This window comes from Apium graveolens, chromosome 8, assembly GCF_009905375.1.
Source record: "Apium graveolens cultivar Ventura chromosome 8, ASM990537v1, whole genome shotgun sequence".
In the NCBI taxonomy this organism is placed as follows: domain Eukaryota; kingdom Viridiplantae; phylum Streptophyta; class Magnoliopsida; order Apiales; family Apiaceae; genus Apium; species Apium graveolens.
In genome coordinates this window covers 147070483-147089945 of record NC_133654.1, presented here as the reverse complement: position 1 = coordinate 147089945, position 19463 = coordinate 147070483, and the positions used below count along the sequence as shown (strand labels likewise).

The 19463-nt window shown below is 37.5% G+C and overlaps 2 long non-coding RNA genes across 2 annotated transcripts; both read left to right on the top strand.

Annotated features, from left to right (window-relative positions):
• The first annotated feature begins 8403 nt into the window (after positions 1–8403).
• LOC141676838 (uncharacterized) lies at positions 8404–11452 on the top strand. The gene is made up of 3 exons (XR_012557172.1): positions 8404–8448; positions 9311–9355; positions 11234–11452. It is a non-coding gene; the product is annotated as an uncharacterized LOC141676838 (long non-coding RNA).
• A 6282-nt stretch (positions 11453–17734) lies between these two features.
• Positions 17735–19232, top strand: LOC141676837 (uncharacterized). The gene is made up of 3 exons (XR_012557171.1): positions 17735–17885; positions 18007–18084; positions 18946–19232. It is a non-coding gene; the product is annotated as an uncharacterized LOC141676837 (long non-coding RNA).
• The last annotated feature ends 231 nt before the right edge of the window (positions 19233–19463 follow it).

Below are 19463 nucleotides of genomic sequence, written 5' to 3'. Positions count from 1 at the left end.
TTGGGAGATTAGGTGAGGTTGTTGAGGTTAAGAGGTTGAGAGTCAGAACCACCTGTGACAGAAGTCACCGTTAGACTCACAGATTTCTCAGTGTTTGTGACAAGTTGTTATTCCTCGCGTATAGTGGGAACCTCCAATTGAATTGGAGGGTATTTGACTAGGTTACTGTCATGTGCACCAGTCTCAAACCCTTGTGTGTCTTGCACCACACTGTCACTTAAATGTACTATACTTGCCTCCTCTATGACATGATCATTAGCAATTGTACTCCCAGCTTCAATTGTCAAAGCAATTTCAGCCAGGGTTTTGAGGGGAGTTGTTCCCGGAACAGGAACCTCCAATTAAATTGAAGAGGATTTAGATAGCTCCCCCTCAAGAGTACTACCCTCAAACCTAACAGTATGTGAAGACTGATTTGCACCTGAAGGTGCATTTATGATCTCCATGGGGTCTTCAGTAAAAACTGATGAATCCCCCATGTTTGTGTTGGTGTCATCAAGGTCTACCCCAACATGTAGCCTTTCACCAACTAATTGTAGTTTCTGGGTGGTGAGCAAGGTTTCTTGAACCAAGTCACTTGATTGGTGCAACACTTGAGGATTTGATTCAAGTGTTTCAGTATTGGAAGAAGAAATATTTGATATAAGATTGTGAAGCTCATGATTGAGTGTTGGCAGCTCCCCCTGAATGGATGAGGGAGCTTCAAGGGATGTGCTCTCCTTGTGTGTGCCATCCTTATTTCTCCTAACATATACTTGGATTTGTTTAAGTGTTGGTTGTGCAGACTCTGTACAAGATGCATTGGGGAGAATGCTCTTTTCAATAGAAACATCATATTGAGAGGATGTCTCTAGAATTTATTTTGGCCCCATTTGTACAATTGCATCCTTTTGGAAGGATACAGAGGTGGTTTGAGTGGTCAGCTGTGATTTCTTAGCCTTCTTTGTCCTTTTGACCAATGGCGACTCAGGTTCTATATGTTCCTCACCACTCTCATTCATAACAGTAAGGATTATCTCATTTCTCTTCTTTTTACTCACTTCACCCTTTTGAGAGGATGAATTGGTTGGTTTCCTAGCTGCTACTTGGTTTGAAGAAATGGTCTCAGCTTGGGAAGGTCCCTGTTGGTTTTCCAGTATTTGTACTTCTACAGGTTCAGGGACCAGAGTTGTTGTTAGATATATTTTTGATATCATGTCTAATTTGTTGTGTTTAGTTTCAGAACTTTATATCAGGACTTACTGGAAATCAGAACTTACTGAAGTCAGAACTTATATCAGAACTTAAGGCTGTCAGGATTCATATCAGGACTTAAGTGCGGGTACTTCAGATAAGGAATGCAGCTGATTTACAGGAGAGGATCATGACTAAAACACTGGAAGATATGATTTGGAGTTGGAATACTAGAAGACTTGTAAAAGATAATATCTGATCGATATATTTTAGAAGACATAATTATATTCCAAATCAATTAGAAGACATCTTGTAACTGTGTACTATATAAATACAACTTAGGGTTTATACTATAAGTGTTATCATTCACAAGAACATTATTCATTGTAACCTAGCAGCTCTTAGTGATATTGTTCATCACTGAAAGAGTAATTTAACCTACTTTGTAAAAAAGCTTATTATATTGAATAAACTTGATTACTGTTACATAATTGTGTTCTAAATCGATTTGATTGTATAAACAATATATTCAACCCCCTTCTATAGTGTTGTATGACCTAACAAGTGGTATCAGAGCATCTCTGTTGATATACAAATAGTGAGATCCAGTTTACAATCATGTCTGACGAAACACAAACACCACCTAAGCCCATCAAATCTCAAGATACTCGAACAATCAAACCCACAGTCAATATGAAAGTATTAGGGTTCCCATACTGAGAGCATCTGAGTATCCTATATGAAAGGTAAAGATGGCTATATTTCTGGAAGCCACAGATCCAGAATACCTTGATAGAATTAATGATGGACCATATAAGCCTACCAAGCTTTCTGTTGTAGTTGTTGATCAACCAGTAAAGACCATACCAAAGGAGAAAGGTGATTACACACCTGAAGACATCTCATCTATTGCCAAGGATGCAAGGGTAAGGAATTTACTTCTTAGTGCAATTGACAATGTCATGTCAAACAGGGTAATTGGATGCAAGACTGCAAAGGAAATATGGGATGCTTTGGAGACAAGATGCCAGGGAACTAAATCCATCAAAAAGAACAAGAAGACAATACTCACACAAGAGTATGAGCACTTTGACTCAAAATCTGATGAGTCACTAACTGATATATATGACAGATTTGCCAAACTCTTGAATGATTTGTCACTGGTGGACAAGGAATATGATCTTGAAGATTCAAATCTAAAATTCCTTTTAGCTCTTCCTGGAAATTGGGATTTGAAGTCTACTACCATAAAAGACAACTATGACCTTGCTGAAACTACTCTTGATGAAATTTATGGTATGCTTAAGACTCATGAACTTGAGATGGATCAAAGGAGCAAAAGGCATGGAAGAAAGTTAAAGACAGTTGCACTTAAAGCTGAGGAGGAATCTCCTAAAGTGGCTGTCTCAAAGAGGGGCAAAGGAAAGGGTCTCATCATACAGTCTGATTCAGAGTCATTATATTCTGATGATGATGATTCAGAATCTGAAAATTTATCTGAAGTGGATGTTGATGCAGAGATGATGCAACTGTGTGCTCTATTAGTCCCTTAACAATATAACAAGAATTATAGAAGGGGGGTTGAATGGAATTCTTGAACCTTTTCCTCGAAATAAAGATGTTCAACTCAAATATAGATATAATGTTTTGATTAGCACAATGCGGAATAGAAACTTAATTGAATCAAAACATAAGTAATTAAAAAAAAAGTCTTTAAAAACTTTCTGGTGGATTTAAACAATTCTACCAGAGATATATATAATATATCGAGAGGACTCTGTGTACAGAAATGCTCACAGCTGCTTACAAACTTGAACTACTGAGAATACAGGAAATGGTAATGATTCTGCTTACAAAGATTACTCTATTTTTGTGTTTCTCAGCTATCTCAGTTATTTTTCTATTTGCTACACTCTTGGTTTATATAATACCAAGATTACAAAGTCAAAAAGACTGAACAAATATAAAAACTATCAGTCTTAAGCTTTGCTGCTTTTCGTCCTCTATTACCCAGTTAATGGGCTTCTACAGTGTGTTTGTATACATCTCGACGGCTGTGTGTCAGCTTTCACTGTTCAACTGCTGTTTGAATTCTTCATATGATCATCTGTCGACTTTCAGAACATCCGTTGATGGTTTAATTGATCATCCGTCGACTGCTATATTAAACATCCGTTGATAGTCATTTGATCATCCGTCGATGGCTTTGTTAATCATCCGTCGGTAGCTATTTTGGCACTTGACTCTATTTCACTTATGCAGAATTACAAGATATCATTTATGTACAATTAATCAACCTATTCTGCATATCCAGTTAATGTCAACATGACTTATATGCTACTATAGATTCTATACAAAGGTGCATACATAACTGTGCGACAAACTTATTATTACATAAGCTACTCACTCGATGGATAATAAGTTAATCATCCGTCGGGACTATAATGAGTTATCCGTTGGGACTATAATTCTTATCCGTCGAGTGCTACATAATTTCACTAAGTAAATTTTACTTAGATATTTTGTTTATGTAATCATCAAGTACACAACATATGCACAACAATCTCCCCCAATTTATGTCTACTGGAATTGTAGCCATAAATTAAGAGATACTTGATGATAACAAAACATCCTGAACATACATCTTTAAAGATAAGTAGATAAACTGAAAGTGCTTCAATTAAACAAAATGTACAAGGTTTGGCTCACAGTCAATTCAAGATGCTCCTCTAGCTTGAGCAGATTTTTCTAGTTCCTTGAAGGTCTGGATCTTCTTCCAAGCTTTCTGTTATTTTCCTCAATTTGATTCTGGAGCTGCCTGTGGAATTCCAGTTCATCAGGTTCTGAGAGATCTAGCTTTTCTTGCATTTCCAAGAGAGTCTCATTGCTAGAGATACTCAGTTGGTCTTCTAATCTTAAGAATCTTCGCACACCCTTATCATCCATGAACTCCATCAGCCAGTAGGGCCTTAGATGCACTCTTCTCCCTGTATATGGGATAATTAGTGTCTTTGGGAGTGCATCCTTAGCTCTAACACTCCTTAGCTCTTCAATCTTCTACAATACTAGTCTTATTGCAGTTACATTGAACCCAAAGTTTTTCTTGAAGGATGAATAGACTTTAATCAGCACATCTTGGCTTTCTTGAAAAATCCTGTGAAGTGGCCACTGAATCTCCCTTCCTCCTTTGTACTTGAACACTAACCTTTCAGGTAGGTTTCTGTATGCATCAATTGCCCTTACTTCATCCAGTTCATCCAGATAAAGATTTAGATCTAAAAATTCTTTGAGGTCACACAAGTACAAGTAGTCTCCCCTGTTGACCTTGGGTTGAGCTTTAACTATTGACTTGGATTTGAGAGGTGACAGCTTCACTTTCTTGACTGCCCTTGACTTTGTCCTTTTTGGTTTGCTAAGGATTGGTAAGTTGAAGTCAGGAATTGGTATGTTATCCCACTCTATTGGCTCATCCTTTGGCACAATAGGTTCACCATGTATGTTCCTGTAGGGATCCACCACCCTTATGTCTTCAAATACCACAGAGGGCTTTGATGCTTGAGTTGTAGCTGGTGTGGATTCCTTAGGAAATTGATCTTCCAATTCCTTGTCAACAACATCCAGTTTCCTTTTTGTTCTTCTAGCCAATTCTTTCTTCCTTGGGGATTTCTTCTGTTCTTCAATTTTCTTCTTTGATTCAGCAGCTTCAGATGGTTGAGAGGGAATTTGTTGAGAAGAGTTTACAGCCTGTAGCTTGGTCAAGATAGCAATTTGTTCTTTCTTTTGTTTAGACTTCTTTGCATCTAGAGTAGCTTACCTCTTTTCCTGCTTTAATCTGGCTTTTTCTTCTTTCTTTTCTTGAGCAAATTGTGGATGTCCAGCTACCACACAAATTTCTTTTCCATTTCTGAATATCTTAGCAATTCTCCTTTCTGAAGCTGAATCAGCTGGATCTTTATAGAAGACAATAGATTTTGACAGAAGCTTCTTTTCATCAGGTTTGGGTGTCTCATACACAGTGTCCATAGGGTTCTTCCAAGATGATTTTGGATAATTTGTCCTTGGTTTAAGAATTTTTTCAGCCTTTGGAGACTTGATACAGGAAGATTGTCCTTTTTCCAGATAGTTCATGCTCATCTCATTCACACTAATTGGCTTGACATGAGAGTGATGGATGGCTGACTTAACTGGCTCCTTGACTAGTTCAAACTTTTTCTGTATCTCCTCATCAATCTTATTCCAGTTGATCAAACTCAACTTTCCTTTTACAGCAACTTTCAAATTTGCTGCTGTTGCTTTAATTAGATCTATACCATCTGCAACTGTTGGCTTGGAGACAGTAATTGAAGGTACAATTACTTTGATGATTTGTACTTGAAGTTTCTCCCCCTCAGTTGGTCCTTTGTCCCCCTTACTTGATTCTCTCTCCCCCTTTTGTTATCATCAAGTTGAGGAGTTAGGCCTTGTGCTTTAGCCAGTTGCATGAGAAGATTTGTCCGAGTCTGTTGATTTTGAAGAAGGATAGCCACTGAATTCTCAATAACTTGAACTCTGTCTTCCAGCTTGGCTAGCTTCTTTTCAGAATCTGATTCTCTCCTTAGTCTCAGTAATAGATCTTGCATGGTACCATATGGCATTACTGAATCCAGCTTCTCAGAATTATAAGTTTTCAAGTCAGCTATATCTCTTTTTAGTTCATCCACACTCAGATTCTGTCTTAAGTGTTGGATCTTCATGAGATGTAGAAAGTCTAGGTGAGCTTGAAGAATAGCCTTGGTACCAGCATCTGAAGTTTCCTGAAGGGCCTTTTGAATAGCCATCACTTGCTTGACCAAAGATACACCAAATTGTCCTGGTGTAGATTCCTTTATCCATGCCCATCCAGGTAAATTTAAAACAGAACTTGGGCCTTCATATCCCCCTAAGTTCATGCTTCCATCCAGAGAAACAGAGTCATCATCATTAGAATTTACTCAAAATTCTTCAGATGGATCACCAGCTTGAGAAGGCATCCTATTGATAGCAGCTTTATCTCTTTGAAGAGATTCTGAGGTGTGTACTAAATTCAAAGTCTGTTCTGCCTCCACATTGCCCTGAGCAGCCAACAATTGATAGGCTGACACATGATGAGTAAAAGTGTCAGCATCCAAGGAAATGTTATCAATTTCAGCTTTGTAATGTTGCTGAAATTGTCTTCCCTTTTCAGTATCATCCACAATCATTGACTCACTAGCAATGGCTGGATCCACCCTTATTTCTCCTGTACCTGCCTTTCTCTTATAATCTCTCTTTTGTTGCATCAGGGTCTCACCCTGGCTCCCCACCCTCACACCCTCACCTTCATCTACTAAGGTGGGACTCCTCTCACTCACTTTTGCCAATCCTGAATAAATGGATTGCTGAGATTCACTCTTTTCCTCTCCTTTTGCTTGGGAGCAACCCAGCCTCTCACTCAATGCACTCTCCTCTCTCAGTCCTAAGAGTGACTGTATTACCACTAAATCTTCTGCACTAGAAATAATTGAAGTTTGAAGTTGTGCAGAGACACTCGACGGATAAGTGATATCCATCAGGTGAGTGGTAAAGCTATCCGACGGATAACTGCTGTTAAGCTTATCCGTCGGGATACAATCACTACTCGACGGATGAGCAATATCCATCGAGAGAGTAGAAATGAATGAGGTGGGAAGAGAAACTATTGTTGACTCTGTGTGGATTGAAGTTATTTGAGGCACAGATGTCACAAAAGTATTTGAAAGAATTGGCAAGTGAGCCAACAAATCATCTAAAAGATGATGCTCACTTGCACTAGATTTTGGCTTCCCCAACAGAGTTAAAGAAGGGGAATCAGGAATTGAAGTGTTTATCATATCCACTTCCAGAGAGTTTGTTGGTGAGTATGGTGTTTCAGAGGCTTCTATTATAAGAGATTTTGGTTGTGACTCCACATTTATTGGAGCCACATCAAACTAAATTTAAGAAAGTGCAGGGACTGTGTCTTTAGCACCAGTTTGCACTATGTGTGTGCCCTGTGCATCCCCAATGGTTTTGGATTTCTTTTTTCTTGTGTAAGTTTGGGGTGAGCTTGTGTCCCTAACCCTTTTGGCCTGTGCTCTTGGCTGAGATCTTTGTTCAATAGCCACATCCTTTTGGGAGGATGCAGCTAGAAGTAAGCTTTTGTCCTATTTAAGCACTGCAGTTTGTTGGGAAACTGCAGTGTGGCTAGGCTGGGATTCACTCAACTCTCCAACCTTATCATTGGTGTAAGAACCCTGATTTTTGTAATATTTTAAAACTTCTGTGAATAGTAACTTGAGCTAATTAAGTAATACGTATGGGGATCATCATTAAATGAATAGTGGAATTTTGAGAATCCGAGATCATATTCTTGTTTATCGAGGAAAATAAGTGAATGTAAAAGCCGACGGAATTCGAAGATTCACAATTATACTACGTGTTTTCGTATCCGTAAAGAATGGCGTAGAACCGGGAATACTACGTGAAATAAATAATATATCAAGGTATTTCTATGATCAAGAGAAGGAATGGAATTGGTTATAGGATTATAAGCGATAAAAGAAATCGCTACGAAACAAGTCGTTATACGTGGAAACTATCGGAATGGAACGACGATTGCATTTACGATAAATAAACGAATGAGAAATTAAATCCCATGCAAGTTTGCCATGCATAACCAAGTCCTAACTAGTAGTTAGGAGTGTAACTAGATGATTAGAAGCTAACTAGAATAGTTAGTGGAATAGTGTTGAATAGTGATGGGAGACAAACAAGTACACAAGCCATACTTCTCCCTTTTCTCACTTCACCACACAATCAAAACAACCCATACCTTTGCCAAATTATTGTCAAATCTGCTGCATACATCCCATATATTCATTATACACTCCCACACTTTAGCCACAAAAAAGAAAACAACCACTTTTCCCTCACTTAAAGCTCTCCCATTTTTCATTCCAGCAGTTCGGATTTTCTGAGCAAGGGAGAAAGAAAAATTCATAACTCAAAATATACTCATTCAAATATCATGAAATTTTTACCATAGCTTCTCTATATCATGGGTAAGCTTCGTACCAAATTTCAGCCTCAAATTAATATTTTTCAATTTTATAAAAATGTTTGAATGAGGTGCTGAAAGGTAACTCCGAAATTTTAACTTGTTTCTTGGTTTTGTTTCTTAAGGATCTAGCCCTTCTAAGTGTTTTCTAAGGAAACCAAGCCTCAATAATCCTAGCACTAACCTTCCTAGTATCCAAGAAGGTATAACTTTCAACCCTTTAAGGTTTTATGGTTGGATTTAAGAGTTATGTTTGTTGTAGTGTTAAGATCCAAAGGATTGTATTTGTTTGAGTTTGTATTGATTATGTTCTTGCTAAAGACTTGAGATGTTGAGTTGTAATCCATGTATGTGGTACTAGATAGAGCATATAAGGTTCATGTGGGTGGATCTTGAGAAGTACTTGTGTTTATGATGGTTATAGGTAGTGATTGTGTTAAGATCAAGTAGTAGAAATTGAGTTTGGGCATTCTTGCACTTGATCTGTTTTCTGCAAGTCATCCGGCCATGAAAATTGTTAAAATTTGAAAACCACTGGCCATGACTAGATAGATATTGTTTTATAGTTTCTATACATGTGTAGATCATCACGAGGAGATTTACGGTTTAGGAGTTATGGTCGTTTTAGTGTAAAACATTTCTGCGATTAGCCAACTGCACTTAAGTCCACTTTCATGGTGATTTTGAAGGACTTAAAATAATTTTGAGATTCTGGAAAAATTATGAAAAATGGATATGACAGTATAGAAGACTGTACAAAAAGAATCTTGGGAAAATATTAATTTTTCGATTTTATAAAAATATTTTGGTAAAGCGAGCGCAAGCGAGAAACGCATAAAAAACCTAGTTTTGACGAACATTTTCTCACGTTCGAGCTTAAAACTCGAAATGGACTTTCTAAAGCGAACGATCGATTTCAAAACCCGACCATGTTATAAAGTGAGAATATAAGTGTTGAGAATGTGACGATCGGAGATTCGTTATACTTGAGTAGTTGCGAAAGTTGCTTAATAAAAGCGAGACGTTAATCGCGTACTAACTTAGACCGTTGGTTTTTGTTTATAGATCGCCAACCAAACACCAGAGACCATACCACTTCGATTACTCGAGGCAAATTTCCGAAACCCTATCTCATACTATCCATGCTATATATATACTGTTGTGATATTGATGCCATGATTTACAGTTCAAATATATATATGCTTGTCTATGATATCAATGCATACGAATTATGCGATTGTTTACGAAAACAAATTTCGTTTTACACGAGTATGAGAAGTTGAAACGTATTTCAAATATAATATATGATAATGGGAGTTGAAGATATTTTAATAACGATTTAATTCCGGAGAGAGCCGGACGCGAAAGATTTCTATTTCGATAAACAAAGTACGTTCGCGTAATATATATATCAAGCGAACGATTGAGATTTTGACTTAAACTTCGAGAAATATTGGTTTATTCATTTAAGGGACACCCTTACTTGATTGATTATTTTATAAAGCGATATTTAAGGGATTATTAAATATCCAGAAAGTATTTAAAAATATACTGAATAGTTTATAAATAATTTCACGTTATTTAATAAAGATTTAACTATTCAAAGAGCAATTATAGGATACCAAATCATGTTTTGATTATTTGATTAAGGTGTCTCCATTCGTTGGACCTTATTCACAAAATATTTTGTATTTAAGGTTTTTATTAATTCATTGAACCTTAATTAGAAATACTTTGTACTTAAGATTTTATCAATTCATTAAATCCCTCTTATATAATTATGAGACCTTAGATTTTAATATCTTCGGACTTCTAAAAACTTATTTAAAAATAGACATAATTCCCAAAGGTACTTTCTAAATTATTCAAAACTCTTGAAAGAGATTAATCATTTGAAATGTATCAAAACCTTAGGGAACTTAGTCTTGAAGCATAAGAGTTTTGCTTCCTCGTTCAATAAAGAACAAGTGAGTAATATACGTGTCACCCTACTACAGATAGGGATTTGAAAATGATTTTAAATTCAAAAATCCGACAACTCCCAAAGATCAATTGAGTTAAAAGTGATGAATACAACATCTTATTTACAGGTCAACTTTTAACGACCTATTCCTTCGAAAAAGGATTTTGAGCAAAAGATATAACTATTTTGGGACTGGAATGTGGCCTGCCCGGCACAGAGTGGTATCGGGCAGTGACCAGGCGCGGAGTGGCGCATTATGCAAGCACGGAGTGGCGCATTGTACGGTTATATGGTCTATGTGACCATTGACTTTCGGACTTGCACGGCAATGGGCAACCACCGTGTAGTGTCTTGATGAGCCCAAAGGCGGCTAGGTTTGTATTCCTTCTACTAGTAGAGAAAATTTCGTATTCGGCTGATCACCGATACGTGGTTTATTCCAGTATAGTCCCTTTCTTCCATTTTGGAAAAACTGTTATGAAATATACAACAGATAGCCGATAAGGCTGAGTTTTAAACAAGGATATTGATGAATATATATCAAATCCATTTGAGAAATCTGCTGATAAGGCTGAGTTTAAATAAGGATGTTGATGATTATATATCAAATCCATTTGAGAAATCTGCCGATAAGGCTGAGTTTAAATAAGGATGTTGATGATTATATATCAAATCCATTTGAGAAATCTGCCAATAAGGCTGAGTTTTAAATTGGGATGTTGATGAATATATATCACACCCATTTGAGAATCTTGGTTCGAGTAACATCTTGAGATTTTGAAATAAAATGAGTACGAGTATAAAATGATTTTGAGAAAGAGATGAATACAAGTATTCAGTGGATATACTATTGTAGTTGACTTTGAGAATATTATAAATTTGATAAGCATATAAACTTTCAGAACGCTTTGGAGATACAAAGTATAATTATTGGTTTTATTTATCCTTACATACTTAATTATGGGGATATATACCTTGCTGAGCTTTAATGCTCACCCTTGCTTTTATATATCATATCACAACAGACTACCAGCATGGATCAGACCAGGACTGCTGTCCGTAGGCGGGTAAGGAACGCTCGTGAGTTCCGTAGGCTTTTTGTGCGCCAGCCCCGTCAGGTAGATAAGTGGAAATGATTTATTTGATAATGTTTCCAAGCATATAACCTGTGTGTATGTGAGTTTGAATAAAAGGTCGAGTAATATTGTGAAAAGAGAATTATTTAATTAATAAGTGATCGTAACGACCCGAATTCACGACCTTGGATTTGGGGGTGTTACAGAAATGGTATCAGAGCCAAAGGTTATAAGTCTTGGAAACAGTAAGAGTAAAATGGGTAGACTGAGGATCTAAAAGTTAACAAGAACTCTCATCGAGTTCATAGTCGGATTACTATGAAGTAGTCGCGACGGTAGTACCCAAGGGGACCTTAGCCTTAAGAGTTGAGGCATTGGTTGAGTTATTAACAGTCGATTGAAAAGCCAACATTAAGGGAAGAGAATGAGTTGTAGCACTCAGAGAAAAGATTTCTAAGAGTTATATGCGAAAGAGAGTCCATTGGTTGAGCCGATAGAGTTTGTTGATGGACTACCAGGAGTTATGTTAAAGTGTTTATGTGAAGTGTTATACGGAAATTAATGGAATCGTTTAAGATCGACAGAATGAGGAAAGGAGAAAATTGTACATGATTTTTTTATAATGTTGATATAGAAGTGGAGCTAAGTCTCCTGAGAAAGCGGGATGAAGACGATACCCCAATACCATAGGTTGATTGGAAAACCCGAGTCTTGCCACTCATAGCTCTTTATAGAGTGTCCTTGATGAGACATATTAGGCAAGAATCAAGATGCTTAATTCTTTTACTATTAAGGTTATTACGTTACCTGAATTGGTTGAAAGTATTGTTCCGATAATAAGGGTTCAATACATGACGAACAGCGATTCTACCAAGAAGGGTATTCGCTATACCATTGAGGAATCTATGTCCTATAAGGAAGATTTTAGCGTGTCCCAAGATGAGAATGCTATGCGAATAATACGAAATCATTTCAGTCCGTTAAGCCATTATGGTTCGACACGGAAAGCGAGAATCGACAGAATAATTTCTGAAAAGTTTCATGCTCCTGCAATCAACGCATGCAAGCTCCGAACTACTGGAGGAGAAGACCAATAAGTCTGACGCAGAATTCCAAGAGTGGGATGTCACTAGGAGCTACGTGTATATTCTCGACATGATGTCGTCTTTTGTTAACGCATCAAATCAGGTGCGTGGGCACAACGTTGCGAGTAACTAAAGAGGAATGAAGAATGTATTTGTGACAAAGCGAGTTATTAAGTGACTTTAACATAATGAGTAGAGACGCGAATAATGTTATATTGGTGATCTTTTATAATCAGCATCAACGATGCCACCCCGACATATTTGGAAACTAGAGCAAACCCTGCTGAATTGGTAAACCAAAATAACCAAGAACACGAGGAAGTCGAATATAATGAATTCGGCTTAGAGTATTACAATGAAGAAGAAACTATGGATACTAACGAGGGGGAAGGCCAGAGAGGAAACCCCATGGACCAAATTATGGATCTTCTTCGAGAGAATTTAAATTGTCACCATCAACCCTAGGTGGATCATGTTCCAGTTACTAATAGTCTTTAAGGCCTTTAAGTGGTTAAAACCCCCAGAAATTTCAAGGGACTGCTAACCTATTAAGTCCAGAGCTTGGCTGAAAGAAATGGAAAAGAGCTTTGAGATAGTGCCCATAGAAGAGACGCAAAAGACTGTGTTCACCAGTTATGTGTTAAAAGGTGAAGCAAATTATTAGTGGGAACCTAAAGGAACCCTGGAGACTGATGTGATTATCACATGGGGAAAAGTATTTCCCAGGTTTATGGAGGCTCAGATGGAGTTGAAGTTTCTAGAGATTAAGTAAGATAAGATGTCAGTGGCTGTGTACAAAGCCAAATTTATTGAACTGTCGAGATTCGTGCCGGAGTTTGTGAACACGAAAGAGAAAAAGGTGCGGAGATTTCAGCAAGGGCTGAAACAATGGATTCAGGATCGAGTGTCATTACTTGAGATAACAGACTATGTGCAAAAAGGCCTCGATTGTAGAGGCAGAGAGCGAGCAAAGTCAAAAAGAGGAAGAGAGCAAGAAGAGGAGTTCGGAAGCCAAGGCGGCAGAGCGATAAACAGAAGTTTCCGATTAGGACTGAGAGGGGAGTGGTGTCCCAACCCACAGTGGGTACCAGGTTCGCCACTACCGTAGCTGGCGGAAATAGCTTTAGCGAACCGGTAAGCAAGAGTATCACCCAGGGAGGTGGTCAATATTGGACTACGTTTCATAACCAGTTTCGGTCACCCCTACCAGATCATAAGTCATGTGGGGAGAAACATCCCGAGGTATGTAATGTGGGAAAAGAGCTACTGAGGTGCTTTAATTGCAACCAACCAGGACATTATTCTAGCAACTGCCCCAACCCAGCTAGGGCGTGATAGCAGGTAACCTTTTACTCAATTTGTTTACTGCAAATATTCTGTTTAATTCTGAAGCAACTAAGTATTTTATATCGCGAGATTTTGGCCAAGTTAAAACTTAATGTGATTCCAACGCGAGAATTATTGCGAATAAAAATAGTGAATCGAGAGGTTGTTCCAATTAATGAAATTCATCTAATCTGCAAGTGGGAACTAGGAGGGAAGGACTTTAAGTTGGACTTAATTCCTTTCAGACTGAGAGAATTTGGTGTGGTCTTAAAAATGGATTGGTTATCGAGCAATGGTGCTCAGATTGATTATAAAGGAAAGAAAGTTAAAATCCGAATGCCGAACGGCAAGAAAATTGTGATTAAGGGTCAGCGTCAGACCCAGAAATTTTTGAATATTGCTCAAGCGAAGAAATTATTGAGGAAAGATAGCAAAGCGTATTTAGCATACGTGGCGGGTACCAAGAGAGAAGCCCCGATGTATGTGACATACCAGTTGTTCACGAGTTTGAGGATGTGTTTTCCAAAGACCTTTCAGGATTATCACCTGACCGAGAGATAGAGTTCGCTATCGAATTAGCATCAGGAATGGCATCAGTTTCAAAAAGCCCCATATAGGCTAGCCCCGGTTGAAATGAAAGAATTGACTTCACAGTTGCAAGAACTGTTGAATAAAGGAATGATGAGACCTAATGTGTCACCATGAGGCACACCAATGTTGTTTGTCAAAAAGAAGGACGGTAGTATGCGATTGTTCACATAGTATAGGGAACTGAATAAGCTGACTATTAAGAACAGATACCCTCTCTCTAGAATTGACGATTCGTTTGACCAACTTGAAGGAGTGGTACACTTTTTGAAAATCGATCTAAGAATGGGATATCACTAACTGAAGATTAAAACATGGGACAAATACCGTATTTCGCACGAGGTATGGACATTATGAGTTCTTGGTGACGTCGTTCGGGCTAAAGAATGCCCCAGTAGCTTTCATGGACTTTGTGAATCGAGTGTTTAAAAAGTATTTGGACGTGTGCGTCATTATTTTTTTATTGATAATATTTTAGTCTATTCTAAAACGGAAGAAGAACATGCGGAATATCTGAGGATAGTGGTAGAAGCATTGAGAAGAGAAAAGTTGTTTGCCAAATTCTCAAGGTACAAATTCTGGCAAAATGAAGTTCAGATCTTAGGACAATTGATGAGCAGTGAAGGAGTGTTAGTTGACCCTACCAATGTTGAGGCAGTATTCCAATGAGAAAGAATAACCACACCTACGGAAGTAGGAACTTTTTGGGAATTAACCAGTTTTATGAGAGGTTCGTACGGGATTTTGCTAAGATATCAGGACCTTTGATTAGGCCTACTTGCAAAACGGAAAAGGTTGTGTGGAATGAAAAATGTGAGGAAAGTTTTCAGGAATTGAAAAGAAGTTTGGTATCAGCCCTCGTGCTGGCATTGCCCGATGGAAAGGGTGATTTTGTGATCTATAGTGATGCGTCACATAAAGGATTATGATGCATGCTCATGTGGCATGGGAAAATGGTTGCTTATGCCTCACGGCAGCTGAAGGAATATGAAGTAAGATACCCTACTCATGAATTAGAATTAGCAGTAATAGTTTTGCTTTGAAAAATTGGAGACAATATCCATACAGAGAAAATTGTGAGATCTACACTGACCATAAGAGCCTTAAGTATATATTTACTCAGAAAGAACTCAACAGGAGATAGAGGAGATGATTAGAGTTAATGAAAGACTATGTCGGTCAGATTTTATATCACCTAGGGAAGGCCAATGTGGTGGCCGATGCCCTTAGTAGTAAAGAGAGACTCAAGATGTTGACAACGCCGGAGGAACTAGTGAGAGAACTCGAGGAGATGGAGATAGAGGTGAAGTCACTGGTAAAGGGACTGATGGACTAATTGAGATCAAATTAGAACTGGAATTGTTAGAAAAGATGGGACATTATCAGGAAGAGAAGACGAATGAAGAGCGAGAATCTTTGACTGAGAAGAAGTCAAATATGAGAAAGATGAGAAGGGAATTATGAGGTATGCGAACCGGATTTGGATTCCGAATGTTCGAGAATTAAAAGATGAAATTTTACGCGAAGGACATAATTCTAGATATTCAATTCATCCTGGAGGTACCAAGATGTACCGAGATCCAAAGGAATATTATTGATGACCCAACATGAAAAGAGACGTGGCCAATTGGGTCAGTAAGTGTTTGACCTGTTAAAGAGTGAAGGTGGAACATCAGCGACCGAGGGGACTCCTACAACCCTTAGGAATTCCGATGTGAAAGTGGGAACAAATAGCCATGGATTCTGTGGTAGGATTTCCCCGAGCTAAGGCTAACCGTGATGCAATATGAGTAATTATATATCGACTGACCAAGTCAGCATACTTTCTTCCAATCAAGAAAACCTACATGGTGGATAGATTAGCAGAGCTATACATCAAGGAAATTGTGATAAGACATGGAGTCTCTGTAGCTATCGTATCTGACAGAGATCCCCGATTCAACTCCAGATTTTTTTGAGGAGCTTTCATGAATGCTTATGAACCAAACTGAATGTGAGTATTGCATACCATCCCCAAACCGATGGACAAAGTGAGTGAATCATTCAGACATTGGAGTACATGTTGAGAAATTTTGTAATTGATTTTTAAGGTTATTGAGATGAACACCTATCTTTGATAGAGTTTGCCTACAATCATAGTTATCATGCGAGTATAGATATGCCCCCACATGAGGCGATGTATGGTCGGAGGTTCCATTCACCCTTGTACTGGGATGAAGTTGGTGAAAGAAAGTTACTAGGTCCCGACTTGGTGTAAAGAACGAGGGACATAGTTGAGTTGATCAGAGGATGACCAACAGCGTAAATATGCCGACTTAGCACGAAAAGACAGAGAGTATGAAGTGGGTGACCAGGTATTTTTGAAAGTGTCACCATGGGAAGGACTGATGAGATTTGGAAAGAAAGGGAAGTTGAGTTCCCGATATATGGGTCCTTTGAGATTTTGTGACAAATAGAACCGTGGCATACGAATTGGCTTTACCTCCAAACCTTCAACAGGTTCGTAGTGTTTTTCATATGCCAATGTTTAGAAAGTATAATGCGGATACCAAGAATATAGTGAAACATGAGTAAGTACTAGATATGTCCTACATTGAGCAACCAGTTGAAATCATTGGTTGAAAAGAGCAAGTACTCAGGGACAAGAGTGTCAAGCTATTCAGAGTCTTGTTGAGATATCCCAAGGTCGAGGAGTCGACTTGGGAATTAGAGAGCCACCTGCGAGAAAGGTACCCCCATCTATTTGTGAGTTGATTCCGGGACGGAATCCTTTTAAGGGGGGGAGACTGTAAGAACCCTGATTTTTGTAATATTTTAAAACTTCTGTGAATAGTAACTTGAGCTGATTAAGTAATACGTATGGGGATCATCATAAAATGAATAGTGGAATTTTAAGAATCCGAGATCATATTCTTGTTTATCGAGGAAAATAAGTGAATGTAAAAGCCGACGGAATTCGAAGATTCACGATTATACTACGTGTTTTCGTATCCGTAAAGAATGGCGTAGAACCGGGAATACTATGTGAAATAAATAATATATCAAGGTATTTCTATGATCAAGAGAAGGAATGGAATTGGTTATAGGATTATAAGTGATAAAAGAAATTGCTACGAAACAAGTCGTTATATGTGGAAACTATCGGAATGGAACGACGATTGTATTTACGATAAATAAACGAATGAGAAATTAAATCCCATGCAAGTTGGCCATGCATAACCAAGTCCTAACTAGTAGTTAGGAGTGTAACTAGATGATTAGAAGCTAACTAGAATAGTTAGTGGAATAGTGTTGAATAGTGATGGGAGACAAACAAGTACACAAGCCATACTTCTCCCTTTTCTCACTTCACCACACAATAAAACCAACCCATACCTTTGCCAAATTATTATCAAATCTGCTGCATACATCCCATATATTCATTATACACTCCCACACTTTAGCCACAAAAGAAAACAACCACTTTTCCCTCACTTAAAGCTCTCCCATTTTTCATTCCAGCAGTTCGGATTTTCTGAGCAAGGGAGAAAGAAAAATTCATAACTCAAAATATACTCATTCAAATATCATGAAATTTTTACCATAGCTTTTCTATATCATGGGTAAGCTTCGTACCAAATTTCAGCCTCAAATTATGTTTTTTCAATTTTATAAAAATGTTTGAATGAGGTGCTGAAAGGTAACTCCGAAATTTTAACTTGTTTCTTTGTTTTGTTTCTTAAGGATCTAGCCCTTCTAAGTGTTTTCTAAGCAAACCAAGCCTCAATCATCCTAGAACTAACCTTCCTAGTATCCAAGAAGGTATAACTTTCAACCTTTTAAGGTTTTATGGTTGAATTTAAGAGTTATGTTTGTTGTAGTGTTAAGATCCAAAGGATTGTGTTTGTTTGAGTTTGTATTGATTATGTTCTTGCTAAAGACTTGAGATGTTGAGTTGTAATCCATGTATGTGGTACTATATAGAGCATATAAGGTTCATGTGGGTGGATCTTGAGAAGTACTTGTGTTTATGATGGTTATAGGTAGTGATTGTGTTAAGATCAAGTAGTAGAAATTGAGTTTGGGCATTCTTGCACTTGATCTGTTTTCTGCAGGACATTCGGCCATGAAAATTGTTAAAATTTGAAAACCACTTGCCATGAGCAGATAGATCTTGTTTTTTAGTTTCTATACATGTGTAGATCATCATGAGGAGATTTACGGTTTAGGAGTTATGGTCGTTTTAGTGTAAAACATTTCTGCGATTAGCCAACTGCACTTAAGTCCACTTGCATGGTGATTTTGAAGGACTTAAAATAATTTCGAGATTCTGGAAAAATTATGAAAAATGGATATGATAGTAGAGAAGACTGTCCAAAAAGAATTTTGAGAAAATATTAATTTTTAGATTTTATAAAAATATTTTGGTAAAGAGAGCGCAAGCGAGAAACGCATAAAAACCTAGTTTTGACACGCGTTTTCTCACGTTCGAGCTTAAAACTCGAAATGGACTTTCTAAAGCGAACGATCGATTTCAAAACTCGACCATGTTATAAAGTGAGAATATAAGTGTTGAGAATGTGACCATCGGAGATTCGTTATACTTGAGTAGTTGCGAAAGTTGCTTAATAAAAGCGAGACGTTAATCGCGTACTAACTTAGACCGTTGGTTCTTGTTTATAGATCGCCAACCAAACACCAGATACCATACCACTTCGATTACTCGAGGCAAGTTTTCGAAACCCTATCTCATACTATCCATGCTATATATATACTGTTGTGATATTGATGCCATGATTTACAGTTCAAATATATATATGCTTGTCTATGATATCAATGCATACGAATTATGCGATTGTTTACGAAAACAAATTTCGTTTTACACGAGTATGAGAAGTTGAAACGTATTTCAAATATAATATATGATAATGGGAGTTGAAGATATTTTAATAACGATTTAATTCCGGAGAGAGCCGGACACGAAAGATTTCTATTTCGATAAACAAAGTACGTTCGCGTAATATATATATCAAGCGAATAATTGAGATTTTGACTTAAACTTCGAGAAATATTGGTTTATTCATTTAAGGGACACCCTTACTTGATTGATTATTTTATAAAGCGATATTTAAGGGATTATTAAATATCCAGAAAGTATTTAAAAATATACTGAATAGTTTATAAATAATTTCAAGTTATTT